Source organism: Chiloscyllium punctatum, chromosome 38 (assembly GCF_047496795.1).
Source record: "Chiloscyllium punctatum isolate Juve2018m chromosome 38, sChiPun1.3, whole genome shotgun sequence".
Lineage (NCBI taxonomy): Eukaryota > Metazoa > Chordata > Chondrichthyes > Orectolobiformes > Hemiscylliidae > Chiloscyllium > Chiloscyllium punctatum.
This window is the reverse complement of record NC_092776.1, coordinates 46063042-46081563: the sequence shown is the minus strand read 5'-3', so window position 1 is coordinate 46081563 and position 18522 is coordinate 46063042.

The window sequence follows — 18522 nt, the reverse complement described above, 5'->3', positions numbered from 1 at the left end:
AATAACCAAAGCATATAATAGAATATCTTACATTACTCAAAAAAACATAGTAATTAAATAATGAAGTATATGCTCGGAATGATTAACATCAAGTCATAATAAAACCCGTATTCATACAGGATTCCTCCCCCCACCCCTGGGGGCCCCCTGACCAGCCAGAACCACTACCACAATTAGATAAAAGCCCTTGACAATATGGCCAAAATATTTGTATCTATATAGTTCAGGAAGGGCTGCCATATTTTATAGAATAATTCAGTTTTTGGTGCACCATATTTGTAAGGAAGTCAAGGGGAATACATTCCATGATTAACCTGTGCCAATTCAAAAGTCCTGGAGGGCTCTCAGCTACGCAATTTACTAAGATATTTTTCCTTGCACAAAAGGAGAGAATGGAAAATAATTTCCTCCCGTGCACATCCAGGGAGGGCAAGTTTGAAAAGCCCAGGAGAAGAGATACTGGATCTACTCTAATTTCCGCTCCCAAGATTTCTGTCAGCGCATTTGCTACTCTGGTCCAGTATTTGCAGATCTTATGACATGTCCATAAGCAGTGTGTGTGAGTGCCCACTTCTATTTTACATTTAGGACACGCTGGAGATGTTCCTGCCCTAAACTTTTCCAGTCATTCCGGTGCTATATGAGTCCTATGGAGTATCTTTAATTGAATAGCTTGGGTTCTATTACAAATGGAGATCTTTCTGGCATTTTCCCAGATGTCGTCCCACATTTCTGAAGGGGTTTCCAACCCCAATTCCTTATTCCATGTTTTAAACAATTGTTCCATGTCTTTCGATATTTCGTTTTGTAATGAGTGATAAAGGGTGCTGACCGAGGGTGGACCCATTGGCCATAACACTCTTCTTTCCCTATCCAATTTATAAGAGCTATCTAATAATGTGGTCTTCTTCTGTATATAATCTTGAATTTGGAAATTTCGAGAAAGGTCTCCATTAAGCAGTCCAAATATCTGGTGCAGTTGTTCAAAAGACATCATAACCTCCCTATCAAACAGATCACCTAAGCAAGAAATACCCCTGGACCTCCAGGTTTTAAATGTAGCGTCTGTGTGCCCTGGTTGAAAATCCCATGCTCCCACTCTAGAGTATAAGGAGAGGTTTTTTGTGAATTACCCTTGTCTTGTCACATTATCTTCCAGGCTTTAGTTGTATTTAATACAATAGGTTTTTTTATAATGTTCATCTTATCTAAAAATAAGAGATCAATGAGGGGACACTTTGCTTGAGAAGCCTCAATGTCCAGCCAGATTGATTGCAGGTCACACAAGACACAGTCGGCTACGTAGCTTAATAGAGAACTCAGCTGATACTTCCTAAAATCCAGTCCTCCCCTTGCTTGTGGAAGCTGCAGCTTCTTTAATTTAATAAGGGGCCATCTATGATTACAAATGAAAGAACCAAGCCAACCGTATAGCTTATGCAATGCCGGCCTCGGCAACGTCACAGGAAGCACTCTCATAGGGGATAAGAGACGAGGCAAAATATTCATTTTAATTAGAGCTATCCTGCCTAACCAAGATATCGGGAGATTCCCCCCAGCATTGAAGGTCCTGCCTTATTCTCTCTAATAGGTGCACAAAATTGGCTTTGTACAGCTGACCAAATACTGGGGTGATAAAAATACTTAAATATAAAAAACCCTCCAGAAAGCAAGACCTATCTGATAAATTGGACATACTAGTGAGACCACCCATCGGCATGGCCTCCGATTTTGTGAAATTGATTTTGTAACCTGAGAACACACCAAATAAATTGATTACTTGGATCAAGCGAGGCACAGATATCAAAGGATTACTAAGACAAAGGAGAACATTGTTTGCATAAAGGGTAATTTTATGCTTACCTGAATCAACCCTTGGAGCCATTATATTAGAATCGGCTTGTATAGCTTCCGCTCGTGGTTCAATTATTAGCGTGAGTAATAACAGTGAGAGAGGACATCCCTGAGGATGGCCCCCTACCCACACTGAAGCTATGCAAGCCTAAACCATTAGTAATCATGGCTGCTTTGGGGTCATTGTACAACATTGAGACCCATTTGGCGAATACCTCTCCAACACCAAACTTTTCCAGTTTGATCGAATGCCTTCTCTGCATCTAAAGAGACTACTATTCTCGGTATTCTTTCCTGATGACAGACTTAAATCACATTTAAAACCCTTCCAATATTATTAGATGATCTACGGCCCTTGATAAACCCCGTCTGGCCTTCTTTTATGATGTATGGTAAAACCTGCTCCAGCCTTAATGCTAATGTTTTAGAAAGAATTTTAAAATCTACATTTAGCAAAGATATTGGTCTGTATGATGTGCAATCTTCTGGGGCCTTTCCTTTTTTAAGATTGAGAGAAATATTTGCTTCTCTCATCGAGTGCGGGAGGCAGCCCTGACTATGTGTCTAGATTAGAGTGGTGCTGGAAAAGCACAGCAGGTCAGGCAACATCCGAGGAGCAGGAAAATCGACGTTTCGAGCAAAAGCCCTTCATCATGAATAGAGGCAGGTGCCTGCAGAGTGGAGGGATAAATGAGAGGGCACTCTCCACTTTGCAGGCACCCTGCCTCTATTCCTGATGAAGCGCTTTTGCCCACAACGTCGATTTCCCTGCTCCTCGGATGTTGCCTAACCTGCTGTGCTTTTCTAGCACCACGCTTATCTAGTCTCTGGTTTCCAGCAACTGCAGTCCTTGTTTTTACCCAGCCCTGACTATATGAATAATTACATGTACCAGCCAGTACCCCTATAAACTCTTTGTAGACTTCAACCTGGAATCCATCTGGGCCAGGTGCTTTACCGCTCTGAAGAACCTGAGTGCATCAAGTACTTCCTGGGTTGTCAGGGGAGCATTCAGGATTGACATCAGTTCTGGGGTTAAGTCCGGAAAGGCCAGGCTTTTAAAAAAGAACTCCATCTTCTTAGCTCTGTCTTCACAATCCTGTGATTTATACAGATCAGAATAAAACTTTCTGAAGGCTGCATTGATCCTTTTGCGGTCATGAGTCAAAGTACCAGCACTTTCCCTAATGGACGTGATAGCTTGAGGGGCCTCTTTTCTCCTCCTTGTGAGATAACGCTAGGATTCTACCAGGCTTATCGCTGTATTCATTAAATCTTTGCTTTGCAAATAATATTTCCCTCTTTGCCATTTGGGTAAGTGCAGTATTCAAGGCTGTCCTAAGGGCTATAATCCTTTGTAACTTAGCAATAGAGGGCCTGTCAACATACGCTATCTCAGCTGCCTTCAAGCGAGCCTCGAGTAAACGCTGTTGTTCTCCCTTTTGTTTTTTCTGTGTCGCCAAGTATGAAATAATGAGATCTTGCGCATAAGCCTTAATGGTCTCCCACATCATCGACGGGTTACTGGCCGTATCTGAGTTAATTTCCAAAAAGGCTTTGAATTCTTGAGAGAAATATTTTACGCATTTACTATCTTTCATTAAGAAGGAATCCATACACCAATGTCAGGGGCTTGTCTCATTACCCCTAGTCTTAACTTCCATATACACTGCAGCATGATCAGAGATTATTATATTACCTATTTTGCAGGATAATATGGAGTTTAAAAAGGTTGAGGGAGCAAAAAACATATCAATTCTAGTATGACACTTATGTGGGTTAGAGTAAAAAGTAAAGTCTCTGCCCTGCGGATGAAGGCACCTCCACACATCTACTAACCCTAGCTCCTTATTCAAACCTGCCAATTGTCTGGATCTAAGAGATATGCCCACAGTATTCTTGGGTATCCTGTCTATCTCTGAGTCCATAGTACAATTAAAATCTCCTCCTATAATTGTGTGATGCGCCCCAAAAGCCATCAGTTTGGAGAACGCTTCCGTTATAAATTTGAAGGGGTGTGCTGGGGAACAATAAAGATTCAAAATTCCATACTCCTCTCCATTTATGAGAGCTTTGATTAATATATATCGTCCAGATTCATCTTTTATGTGACTTAATATTTTGAAAGGAAGATTCTTCCGAATGAGAATGACTACTCCTCTACCTTTTGAACTAAAAGAAGGCCTGATCGAATCCTCCTTGTTGTAATTTTAAGTCCTCTTTATCCAGTAGGTTTGTCTCCTGTAAGAGAGCTATATCAACCCTTTCTTTTTTGAGGTTTGATAGTATTTTCTTTCTTTTGATTGGTGAATTACTCCCCTTGACATTTCAGGTGCACCACCTAATCGAATGACTAACCATGATCATCCAGGCAAGTCCGATACCTCCCGGGAGGAAGAACCCCACCCAAAACTCCCTGAGCACAGACTGTAGAAAATTCACAAAAGTAGAAATTCTTTAATACAATAATGCCAATATAGTTAAAAACTATCTCTAAATAAGAAAAATATAAAACACATTTAAAAGGAGATTGTCCCCCTTGTTCCCAGGGAGCATCACTACCTGTCAATAAACCCACCGTATCCTCTCCCAACCAGCGCCCCGCCCTTGACCCAGGCACCACATAACAGAGTAAACAAATTCAAGTGTAGTATAAAACCAAAGTTAATAGTGAGTGCCCCACCCACACCAACACTTGGATACGTTTAGTAAAGATAATACAAAGTATAAACATATAAAACTATAAAGTTACAATCCCAGCAAGTAATAGATAACTAAGTATAATAACAGAAGAAAAACAAAACCCGCTCTAAAAAAAAGTGAGGTAGGACAGAGCAAACGCCCCCACCCCCCACCCCCATACGAATCAACTAAGCCGCCCGGTCACATAGTGGATAACAAATAGGCCCCCCTCGCTGCCCCCGGAGAAGATATTAAACAATAAAGGGGATGAAAAGAGAAAGAAAAGGTAAACCGGGAGGGGAGAGGGGTAAAATAGCATCATTAGCTATACAGCTTAATTCTTACAGTCTACTTAAGAGAGTCCAAAAATTCTTTAGCCTTCTCCAGTGATCCAAAGTTATAAACGGATCCTTCATGGCTGAAGTGCAGCATTGCTGGGTAACGCAAGGAATATTGGATGTTTAAGTCTCTCAGACGCTTCTTCGCCTCATCAAATGCCCTTCTTTTGTGGACCACGGCTGGAGAAAAATCCTGGAACAGCATAATCCTAGAGTCCTTGTAGACCATGGCCTGGGGATCCTTCCCCAGGATTATAGAGGCTTCCAGGAGCGTCTGTGTCTCACTATAGCATTGGAGCCAGAACAGAACCAGGTGTGGGCGCTGGTCCGACCCAGGCCTACGTATAGTGGGCGGCACGGTGGCACAGTGGTTAGCACTGCTGCCTCACAGCACCAGAGACCCGGGTTCAATTCCTGCCTCAGGCGACTGACTGTGTGGAGTTTGTACGTTCTCCCCGTGTCTGCGTGGGTTTCCTCCGGGTGCTCCGGTTTCCTCCCACAGTCACAAAGATGTGCAGGCCAGGTGAATTGGCCATGCTAAATTGCCCGTAGTGTTAGGTAAGGTGTAAAATGTAGGGGTATGGGTGGGTTGCACTTCGGCGGGTCGGTGTGGACTTGTTGGGCCGAACGGCCTGTTTCCACACTCTAATGTAATGTAATCTAACCTAATCTAATAGCAACCCGGTGGGCCCACTCTACCCACCCCTGGTCTGATCCAGACTCCAACTTTAACATTTCAGGGAGCCATTGCTCTCAAGAAACTGCTAGCTGGCCTTCCTCTTCCCGTTCAGGAAAGCCCAGCAACCGAATATTTTTTCAACGACCCCAATTGTCAAAGTCATCGACGTGCTCCTCCAAGGTCTGGGCTCACTGTTTGAAAGACCGGACCTGGCCCACAGCCGATTCAGCGGCAGTCTCCATGGGCGCGGCATTTAGCCCCACCCCTCCAACGCGATGTTCAAGTTTTTCAATTTCTTGGTCGTGCTTTTGCAGCTCCAACCTGCTCCTGGATTCCTCAATAAACGTGTTGATCCTCTCCTGCAACTTATTGATCACGGAGATCAGGCTTGCCTCGGCAGGTAAGTCCCCCGAGGCAGCCACAGACGTCTCCACTGCTGCTGGAAGGGGTGTGGGAGGGGTGCACACCTGTTGCAAGCTGCGGGTGTTTTTACCTTTAGTCATTTTAAGTTTGGTGCAAATGACTAAATATGCTGGGTAAGAGTTATTTAAAATGGTTTAGAGGGTGTGGTGGAGGCGGGTACCCCACTTTGCCTTAGTCTTGGGCAGAGTACTCCAGACTCAGACTTGCTGGGTTGCCGCCATCTTGAATCTCCCCCCAAGTACTTTTTAAAAGGTTGTGAGGTTTACCACCTCAACTATCTTCCTAAGCAGTGCTTTCCAGATTTTCACCATCCTCTGGGTGGAAAAGGTTTTCCTCAGATCCCCTCTAATCTTGCAGCCTTTCACATTAAAGTTATGCCCCTTGTTACCGACCCTTCTGAATAATTTCCCTACCACTGATGTTAGACTCACTGGTCTATAACTTCCTGGTCTGTCTCTAACACCCTTCTTATAAAATGGAATTACATTATTGTCCTCCAATTTGGCACCTCCCCAGCTCCAGAGATGATTTAAAATTTTGGTTAGGTCCCCTGCAATTTCCTCCTTCAATTCCCACCACAGCCTGGGCTAGAACTCATCCAAACCTGCAGATTTGTCCACTTTTAAATCATGCAAAACTTACAACATCTCATCACTTCTTCTATCAATCAGCTCAAAACCTCATACTCCATTTCTTTGAGCTCTGTACTTGAATCTACCTTCTCCTGATTGAATATAGATATGAAGTGCTCATTTAATATTCTACCAATGTTCTCTGGTTTCAAGCATAGATTTCCCCCTTAGTCCTGAATAGGCTCTACTCTTTACCTGGTTATTATCTTCCCCTTAGAATCATAGAGATGTACAGCATGGAAACAGACTCTTCGGTCCAACCCGTCCATTTCAACGAGATATCCCAACCCAATCTAGTCCCACCTGCCAACACCCAGTCCATATCTCTCCAAATCATTCCTATTCATATACCCATCCAAATGCCTTTTAAATTTGCAATTGTACCAGCCTCCACCACTTCCTCTGGCAGCTCATTCCGTACACATACCACCCTCTACATGGAAAAGTTGCCCCCTAGATCCCTTTTATATCTTTCCCCTCTCACCCTAAACCTATGCCCTCTAGTTCTGAACTCCCTGGCCCCAGGGAAAAGACTTTGTCTATTTAAACTATCCATACTGTTGTAAACCTCTATAAGGTCACCCCTCAACCTCCGACCCTCCAGGGCAACCAGCCCCAGCCTGTTCAGCCTCGCCCATAGCCCAAATCCTCCAACCCTGGCAACATCCTTGTAAATCGTTTCTGAACCCTTTCAAGTTTCACAACATCTTTCCAATAGGAAGGAGACCAGAATTGCACGCAATATTCCAACAGTGGCCAAACCAATGTCCTGTACAGCTGCAACATGACCACCCAACTCCTGTACTCAATACTCTGACCAATAAAGGATGGCATACCAAACACCTTTTTCACTATCCTATCTGCCTGTGATTCCACTTTCAAGGAGCTATGAACCTGCACTCCAAGGTCCCTTTGTTCAGCAACACACCCTAGGACCTTACCATTAAGTGTATAAGTCCTGCTAAGATTTGCTTTCCCAAAATGCAGCACCTCGCATTTATCTGAATTAAACTCAATCTGCCACTTCTCGGTCCATTGGCATATCTGATCAAGATCCCATTGTAATCTGAGGTAACCTTCTTCGCTGTCCACTACACCTCCAATTTTGGTGTCATCTGCAAACTTACGAACTGTACGTCTTATGCTTGCATCCAAATCATTTATGTAAATGACACAAAGTAGAGGACTTAGCACCAATCCTTGTGGCACTCCACTGGTCACAGGCCTCCAATCTGAAAAACAACCCTCCACCCCCACCCTCTGTCTTCTTGTTGGAATATCTTGAGCTTTTCCCTAACCTTGTGAACCCTCTCTTTTCTCTCCTAATTGCTTCATTTCTTCCCTGCGTCCTATAGTCCTCTTAGACCTCTATGGTTCTAATCCCTTTCTACCTGCTCTACGTCTCTCTCTTCCTTTTTATCCAGTTCCGAATATTCCTACAAATCAGGGTTCTCTGGGCTTGTTGCTCCTACATTTCACCCGAAAGGGAACATGTCAGGCATGATCTCCTCCCAGTACCTTTCTGAATGTTTCACACTGTTCTGTTGTAGATTTACCCTCAAGTAGCTGTTCCCAATCCATTTAGGCCAGATTCTGCCCTCATTTAATAAAATCAACCTTAGCCTAATTCAAAACTGTTTTTTTGCAGACCATCTTTATCCAGTTCCATCATAAAGTTAAAATGTACCTTATTGTGGTTACAATCACTAAAATGCTCCCCCACTGTCACCTCAACACCTGTTCAACTTTCTTCTCCAGAATTAGGTCAAAGATGACACTTGTGGGACATCTGTATGTTGATGCTAAAAAGTTCTTCTGTATACATTTCAAGACATTTGCCCGTCTAAACCCTTTACAAATGTAGTAACTATGAACAAACACTCCTTCAATACACTTCTGAAGTGTCAGTTTAGGTAATGTGTGAAGGCATTTGCCTGGGGGCTTGACCCCATGGTCATCCGTCACCAAGTCAAGCATATGTGTTACCTCAGATGAAAACATGGCACTCCATTTTATCTTGTCCAGTACAAATTCTTTTTAAGGTACTAAGTGGACAATTCAGCAGATCAGGTGTTCTTTAGTAGAACCTGGAATTTGACTGTTCCTGCTAGCACTGATGTTTCTGCAGAGATAACTCTTTGGGTGATTCTATTCTGCCCATAGCTGCAAATGAGCTTTCATCTTCCTGTCCACCTACTACATGGTTAGGTCTCTGGATGGTAGATGTGTGCAGCATGTAGCAGATAGTGATCTTGGAGATGGGGCTTAGTTTCAGCAGATCTGTGGACTCTTCAAAACATATTATGGTGACTAGCCCCGTATATCATCACTCAGCTGCTGCTCAAGGCTGAAAAGTGTAGCCTCAATTTCCTAGAAGTCCTCCTTACAGCCTGTCTTCTCGAATGGCTCAAAGTTAGGGGACTAACCAGCAATGACAATGTGAACAGAAGTAGGCATTCACTTAAACAATCTTTTATTACTTTTGACTGATCAGGAAGGGAATGGAATATGTCATACCATTTATACTCGTCTAAAAGTTGAATTTTTTAGACGTTTTAGTACAATTAGGTACAATTTATATACCTAATTGTAATAGGGTCGACTATTTCATGGGCACTAGTTTTGAGGGGCTAAAATTCATGCTGCAGTTTGAAATACCATATTATTAGCAGAAGTTGATTTGATCGCTCAACTAATCCTGGGTAAAGAAGAAAAGCACAATGAATTACGGTAAAGGTAATTGCCAGTTAAAAGCAAGAGAAACAAGAATGAATTATTGGTAGTAAATGTTATTTATACATACTGGTATGAAAATTTAACATGTCAAAGATTCATCGAAATCCTGAAAAATCATATTGTTCAACATCACATGGCCTGGTATAATGGCACACTCAAAATGAAACATTTATTAAATTCTGAATGTGTAAGCGTCTTGAACTTTCCCACCAAGTTCTTCAGTTTCTCTCCCATTTACTCTCATATGTTATGATCCTCAGCAACATTAACAAATTTGTTAAAAAATTAAATATATATGTAGCTAATATATCTCACTTTTATTCAGATACAATGGCACAATTAAAATGATTAACTTTTTAACTTTTGGATGTTTAGTGAACAAAGTGCGATAAGTACTGATATACTTAGTACTGGTCTGAATGAATTAATGAATCAAACATGCTGTAGTAAACCAAGTGAGCTAAATAGAGTTATGAATGAATGAATGGAGACGCAAATAGTAAACAAAGAGCAATGAGTAGAGTTACCAGTATGAATGAATGAATGCGATTTTGTTTAAGTGTATTAATAGGAATATGCAGTTTCTTTTGTAAGAGGTTTATAATGCGATATAGTAGGATTGACTTTTGCACAAGATATATGGAAAATACAAGGTTTTTTGGCCAAAAATAAGGGGTTGACTTTTACAAGAGATTGACTTTTACACAAGTATATACGGTAGTTCCTAAAGACCATGGAACCTTTCCTGAAGCTAGATCAGTCACATGCATAGCAATCATAACACCTTAAATTTTAAGGAAGCTTGCATATTGAAAACTGTAAAAGTCTCTCAATCTACCATTGGATTTCCATGAGAAAGTCGGAAAGGTTGTCCTGGGAACAACATATCAGTGAACTTTTTGATGCATTAATGAGATATTAACTAACTAATATTCTGTGCTGTAATGGTACAGGACCAGCAATGATGAGCAATCCCAACCTTGGTGATATCCAATAAATTGGAGATTTCCTGCAGGATACATCCTAAAATATCATAATTCCATTTGCCATGTTCCTGGAAAAATGAATTGGCAAAAAAGGAATAGTTACTCCCATGCAATTATACTCCAATTTGTACACTAGGTCACCTGGGTAGGGATAGTCTGCTGTAGTTGAAGCAACCTGTTTCTTGTCTCTCCACTGATCCCCTTTTACTTAATAAAATTGCAAGAAAATCTTCCATAGGAATTGCCAGGAATTTGAATCACAATTTTAAGTAAAACAATGAAGAGTCTGCAAACTAAAATCCAGTGGAAAATCTGCAAAGAATGAAGCTATTCATACTCTAATCCCAAACATTGTTAAATTCTGACATATGCCAAGCAGTATTGCTTTACATGGATATGCTGAGTACAAAATATATGAAAAAAAACTGAATTGCACAATCGTTTGCTTTAAATAGAATTTCCAGGGACTTGCAGAAAATAAAGCTCTTACACAGAAGGTTGACTGGAAAGTTATGCTTCACTCAGTTGAGGGAAAGATCAGAGATAGGGACCGCTGCCAGGTTTCCCAACCTTATTGCCTGTCAGTGCTAACAATCCAGCTAGCTGGAAAATGCACACCAACGTTAACATTTACTGTGAATAACATCAAAGTATGTAGCACGTTCTAAGAGTTTGCAATATATTGGATCACCACAAGAGGGTGTGGGCATATGGTTAACATTTTTTTAAGGAGATCCCTGCTGGTATTGGTGGTGGACATCTTACATGTTATTTTAGGCAGTCTTGTATGGTCTGTCTGTTTGTTTTTAAAAGTACTGCAAAATATTATAAGCTGTGCAATGTGCTAATTCATTCAGAAGCCAGATGGTAAAGAAAGAAACCAGATGTAACTTTAATTAAATGCCAGACTTAATTAAACTTGCTATTACTTAAGTATTTTACAGATTTTAATATTGCATATGTCTGCCTCATCCATAACCAACAAACAGTGTCCCATAAGTCATTGCCTTTTTGTGTTCCTGGTACTTAATTGATCAAAGGTCTTCACTTATTTATCCTTAATATTAAAAATATAGTTAACTTACAATTAACAGATTCACCTCTTCTTTAAATCAAAACTTTATAGCTAACAACTAACATTGTGAGACAAATCAAAGAAAAAGGGAAAATGATTTTCTGTACATTGTAGACATCAATAATGCAGTATGCTCCTTTTCCAAGTTTTCCAATAGTCCCCTTGTGCAAGCATTCATTATAATAAAACAATTGACAACTTGCATCAACCCATTGCATTTAAAGATTCTTTTCTCTCCAATATTTCTTTTACATCAGTAAAGTAGATCCTTCACCATTTTAGGCACACTTTTTGTCAAATAAATGTTATCCCAAAGGGAGCAATTATGTATATATTATTCAAAGGGCAAACCATTCTCAGAATACTCCTTGTGCAAATTTTCCCTCAGCTATTTGATAAATTAAAACCTACATCAATGGCTTTTATAAAAATTAGTGTTTCTGCAGAAACAATACTATTAACTATCACTTTTATTAGTCAGCTTCAACCAAAAGACAATTTCAATTTTCACCCACCAAGATTTAATTTATTATTATCTACATATATACCATGATACAGTACAGTACAATGCGTGCTATTCATAAGTCATATCTGACCTGGTACATCAGGGTAATAGAACAGAATGCAGAATATAACGATGCAGCTACAGAAAAGGTGCTGAGAAAGATCAACTCTAATATATGACATCCGTTTATAACTCTGTTAACAGAGGGGAATAAGCTGTTCTTGAAAACTGTATTCAAGAATATTGTAAAACCAGCTGTACTCAAATACACATCTGGCTGAGTGACATGAAAAGTGTCAATAAAGAGTTAATAATTTCATTTCCTTTGGGTCCCTCAAGATTGGAAACTTGAATATGTATTTCTCCACTTTTCATTTTAAAATATTTTATTTGTCTTTTGAAAACCGCAATAGTAATATATTACATCATAGAATTTAGTTTTTAATGCATCAAAGCTGACATCTGTTCCTCTCTAGATATCCAGTTCAACTGTCCAATAAAACATGTTACTTGCTTTGTTATATTAGAATCATAAAATCCCTACAGTGTGGAAACAGGCCCTTTGGCCCAACAAGTTCATACCGACCCTCTGAAGAGTAACCCACTCAGACCCATTCCCTACCCTATTATCCTTCATTTATCCCTGACTAATGCACCTAACCTACAAATCCCTGAACACAATGGGCAATTTAGCATGGCCAATTCACCTAACCTGCACATCTTTGGATTGTGGGAGGAAACCGGAGCATCCAGAGAAAACCCATGCAAACAAGGGGAGAATGTGCAAACTCCAGTCGCCCAAGGCTGGAATCAAACCTGGGTCCCTGATGCTGTGAGGCAGCAATGCTAACCACTGAGCCACCATGCTGCCCCTTTGTTTCAAGACCATTAGTTACGGGATCATTTTTCCGTGACTACCTAGAGTATTTTTTGGAGATACGATTGCACTTTCTTGATCAGATTGTTGATTCAAAGGTTACTCTTTGCTTACTCTGCTTAATCTCTAAGCCTATAAATTTATAGCAAATACCCTCGCTCTGCTCCAAAGCAGACTTACAATCTTAAATTCCTCTTGAATCTTATCATAACATATTGCTCAAATTCCCTTCCCATAGAAAATCATGACCAGGCATCATAGATGTTCCTGAGAATTTTCCATTGTAATAGACACAAGATATTGCTGTAAAAGCTCTTAGCTGAGAACAGCCTCTTTTAATTAAGACAGAGTGAACTGAGAAATACCATAAGCTTGATGCATATACAATTCATAAACACATTTGTTTAATTTCCACAGCTTGCCTTCTAAATCACTTTCTTCTTTAGATGCTTTCAAAAACACCTGAATATTTTCTCCCTGTAAAAAATGTGGTGTTTATCAATTAATGTACACTTCCATAAATATGCAACTAACAGAACAAATACATTTTCAGGATGACTTTTCATAAGACATCCACTCTAACACCTTGATATCCAAATCTCTCTTTGAAGCTCCAAGTCACTAGTCTCTCTTTAAAGTCTAATATTTGAGAATACGTTTTCTGTACATATCCATCTATGCAATAATATAAAACAAAGAAATGCAGTGGAGATCTGAAACAAAAACAGGAATTGCTGAAGATATTCAGCAGTTCTGACAGCATCTGTCGGAAGAAAGTAGAGTTAACATTTTGAGTCCGGTGACTCTTTATCCATTTCTGCAATCAGGCTGGCTGTCCTCTATCTACCACTATACATGAAATTCCTTCTAAATATCCAATTATTTTGCATTTTGCTTCACTAATTAATTCATTAACTAAACCTAATTTTGGCAGCCACCAAAATTAGGGCTTCTGCTTCTAGTAGTGTTCAAAAGTTGTTCTGTAGTCCTACTTCTAATGCATAATATAATCAAGCTATGCTCTTTTAGACTACTGTTACAGGATCTCTCTCTCTCTCTCTCTCTCACATGATCAGAGATCTATCACCAATATATATCATTTCTTACTGCAAGAATCACTCCCAAATCCACTATGAGAACTTGCACTTCATTTTCCTATTTTCCACAATTTCGCCCTTTTTTTGTCAGTCTATAAGATCTTACCTCATGCATCATCTTGAACACTTAGCCAATATTGGCTGGTAACTTTCTTTCCTGTCTCCATAGTAGTCATGTCTCCCCATTCACTGGATTATTCTGGTATGCACATCACCTAAGTAATTCCTCTAGGCTGTTGTCCTTTGGATATGATGGCCCTGTTCTTTATTACTGTATCATTCAGCTTATTGCTATCCAGCATCAATGTTTAATGTAGATTAGAGTGGTGCTGAAAAAGCACAGTAGTTCAGGCAGCATCCGAGGAGCAGGAAAATCGACGTTTCGGGCAAAAGCCCTTCATCAGGCATGTTTTTACCTATGTTTAATGTGCTGTTCTTCATAGCTGGTAAACATACAATTTTATAAGGCAGAGGATTCCACATTGCCATGAATTAACTGTTCAAATATTGAAATGTTGTAAGTGAGCCCACGAAATACATGGTGAATGGAACTTAATAGTTTTACCATCATGTTGAAGAAACACTGTTTTCCCATCACCCTTACACATATCCATTCTTTATGATCCCTTTTCTTACAGTATACAAAATCCCCAGGATTAGTGTTTATTTCAGATAGTCTTCTGCAATGTCTCTGCATTTTGCTCGAGACTTCTGCCTTAATGAATGATCTTCTGGTTTAAATTACATTGAAGTGTGCAGAAAATATGGAAATAATTGCAGTCCCTCTTTGAGCCAGGAAAAATATTGCACAACACAGAAAGTATTTTGAGATTTTTCTCATAGACCAACTGATAAAGACTTTAGCCCCCAACCATTTAAAACAGATTCTTCATACAGATGGGCAATTGTTAACTTGCCATGTGGTTAATTAGTCCATTGCCAAAAGAAGCGTCAGCTGCACTGTTCATGACCACAATGTTCATATTTTCACAAATGCTCCTAAACTCATCATTAACAAATTCTCCCTCCCTCATTGTCAGTCAGAAATTTATATAATGTTCTTAGTCTGATTTTGATCTATTTTTCCATTACTCTTTCTATTCCCCCTTTTGTCCTTAGTACTGCAGGGAATCTGCTTGCAATGTCTATAAAATGCAAAACTAAAATGCTACCAGGACATTCGATCTCGGACCTTCGGATGACCATCCTCCAAGGCAGACTTCAGGACAGACAACAACGCAAAGTGACCGAGCAGAGGCCAATAGCCAATTTCAGTACCCAAGGGGATGGCGTCAACAGGGACCTTGAGTTCATGTCAAACTATAGGTGACTCCACTGCACTACACACACACACAAACACACAAGTTTGTGGGATAAATTTGTATTTGCAGAATTACATTTTATTTTGCTCAAAAACTGCATACATCCATGGTAAGATTCTGTTAATCTCTTTTTAAATTAGAATCAGCCTGAACATTGGGGCAGAGACAGCCTCACACAGGGCACCTCACACCTTCAATGCGTTATCTGGGCCAACAGGGCACCTATTGTTGAAGTTCACTTGAAAATGTAAATTTAAGAAAGTATGGGAATTTACATATGAAAGAACTGAAACCAACATGCCCATTCTAAAAGATGAGAGATTTAATAAATAATCCAGGTCTTTTTCCAAATATAATTACAGTTACATCACAATGTAAACTTTTGCTATAAATTCTGTGTCCTACAATTTTATACTCAACAACCACCTGATGAAGGAGCAGTGCTCCGAAAGCTAGTGCTTCCAAATAAACCTGTTGGACTATAACCTGGTATTGTGTGATTTTAACTTTGTACATCCCAGTCCAACACTGGTACCTCCTAATCATGAAAATGCTTCTGCCTTTGCCTCACACCTCTGAATCCATGGTTACTTCTGAACTAAAGTATCAATCCAGCAGAAGACCTACAATGGGACAAAGCAGTCTCCTCTGATATTTTTAAATATGTCACAATTTTCACTAATCTCTCTATAGGTGGCTAATAGGTCATTTTGTTTATAAGTTTCATCACTGAAGCTTAATAGAAGATTCAAATTTTTACCAGTCTTCTACTGACAGGTTTCAAGTCATAGTTTGCATCTCATTTTAATTTTTCTCAAATGTGACAGTGCTAATGTTACACCTTGTCTTTCCTTTGTTAAGGGCCATATCTACCAACTCCTTGGCCACATATGCATATCATACCCTGATAAGTCACACTTAATTTCAGCCATTCTGCACAAAAATGACTGTTTGCAATCTTACATCTGGAAAATATCTTTTAGTACCCAACCTTCAGCCTGAGGCAACCATTCTCTGCTGCCATATTCATTCATTCTCAAGCCAAATCGTGAACTAGAAAACTAGCTTCCAATATTTTGTTTTATACTGTACTTATTTAAAGAGTGTGACATTACATATGCTATAAATAATAATAATAGATTGCATGCCAGTTGGAGAGATTGAAAGCAAGAAACATATATCTTTTCTTTTGTGCAGAGAATGTATTGGCTTTCTCAGTCTTATCCCTTTCAATCCACACCTAGAGCTACAGGTACCTTCTATATGCTCATAAAATTACTAACTACCACTTTTTAAACTTTAAATAAAGACATGAACACACTTAACAATGTGATTACTTTGATATTAATAGATTCCCTTTTGATCTTTTCCCTTAAATTCAATCTTTGGCAATACATTTTTCCAAAACTAATCAAACAAATAAAACATTCTTTTTTCTGGATCATATATTATAAGTAATTACTAACAAATCTCATTAAAATTCTTTTCAAAAGTAATTATTTATCCAATATAGAAATTATTATAGAGCAAGTAAAGAAAAAAATGTGATCTATGCTCTTATGACAAACTATTCTCATTGCAACATTCCATGTTCTCACTACAAGACAATACTCCTGGAAATCTGATATTTTTTTTAGGGCTCCTGACTATATGCAGCCTTAAGCTGGAGATTCCATATTCATTTGCTAAGAATTAATTATCACAGGCAATTTCTAGTTTCCTTGACTGATAGTTAGCTGAGTATTTCTTGTTGACAAGGTTAAAACTGGTTGCTCTCTTTTGCAGACACTTTCTTCTTGCATCATCCCTTTGCAGCCTCTGTCCCTCCATTCTGAATGTTAACCTACCAGCAGTAAGCTTGGAACAGAAACAGCCTGTGTAGAGGGGAGAAGCTCCTCAGAAATTCAATTTACAGTGCTCCCATTATGGAATTTTCCCTTGTATTTTTGGGGGTAAATTTACCCTTTATTCTGTAGTATTTGAGTGGTGCAATGGCCAATAATTCAGGGCCCCTCTAAAACATGGGCCTGGTGGATTACCAGCATATTAAATTGCCCCTTTGCAGCCTCTGTCCCTCTGCTCTGAAAGTTACCCTACCAGCAGCAAGCTTGGAAGAGAATCAGCCTGTGTATAGGAGAGGAGCTCCTCAGAAATTCAATCTACTGTGCTTCCATGATGGAATTTTCCCTTGTATTTTTTGTGGGTAAATTTGCCCTTTGTTCTGTTGTGTTTGACTGATGCCATGGCTAATAATTCAGAACCTCTCTAGAACATGGGCCTGGTGGATTAGCAGCATGTGCATCACCCTAACCCTCACAGCTCCTTCCCCAACTCCCCGATGCCAAGTTGAGTATCTGATACTATGCTGATGTGATAGGAAATATAATTCATTCACATTCTTCTAAAGTCATTTTATTTTCAAGAGTTTTTGCAGAAATGCCATCTCTATCTCAATGGGATTGGAATGTGGTATCTCCAGGATTGGACTTCCATAGCCATTTAAGCTGTGACTTCAAACCAGTTTAGTCTGAGTTTAAATAGTTATTTTTAAAAGTTCATTTCATATTTCTAGTCTGTGGGTTCACCTCCATCTATCTGCACATTTCTTGACCCACCAACCCATCCTCTATCTTCAGTTTAAATACCACCTTCTCTAGCTATTACCAGTTCTGATGAAGGATCGCTGGACTCAAAATGTTAACTCTGCTTTCTCTCCGCTGCCACACCTGCTGAGTTTCTCCAGCAATTTCTACTTTTACTTCAGAAATCTCAGTATCTTCAGTTCTTGGTTTTATTTTCTTAGTAAATAGACTGTTACCAATAGGTCAAAGAATTGAATACCTCAGAACAATAATTTATGGTGATTGTCAAAATGAACAATAGAGACATGAGTATTAATTTCTTTGCACAGCAAGTGGTTTGAATCTGGGAACCACTGCCTAAAAGCGTATTGGAGACAAATTCAGTTGTGGCTTCCTTTCTGTCATGTGATTTTATGCCCGTGTCCAAGAGTTTGGATTCCAAACAAACTGGTGAAGGAGAAGACAAGGTCAAGAACTGTCTTCAGGTTTGGGATTCTTTACAACATGGTTTATTACTCATTAAGGTGATATACTGCAATACATGGTATTTATAAATATTCCAAGCTCTAATCTTAATGCTACATTATTGAAACACTATTCCATGAGCTTCACTCTCTAATGTTCGTAGAACTACTCCACATGCCTTTTTGCACATCTTCCTAAAACTCACAAGGCTAGACTTCAGGTTTCTATCTAGCTCTCCAAGTGTTTCCCTCTTAGTCATAGTGTCATAC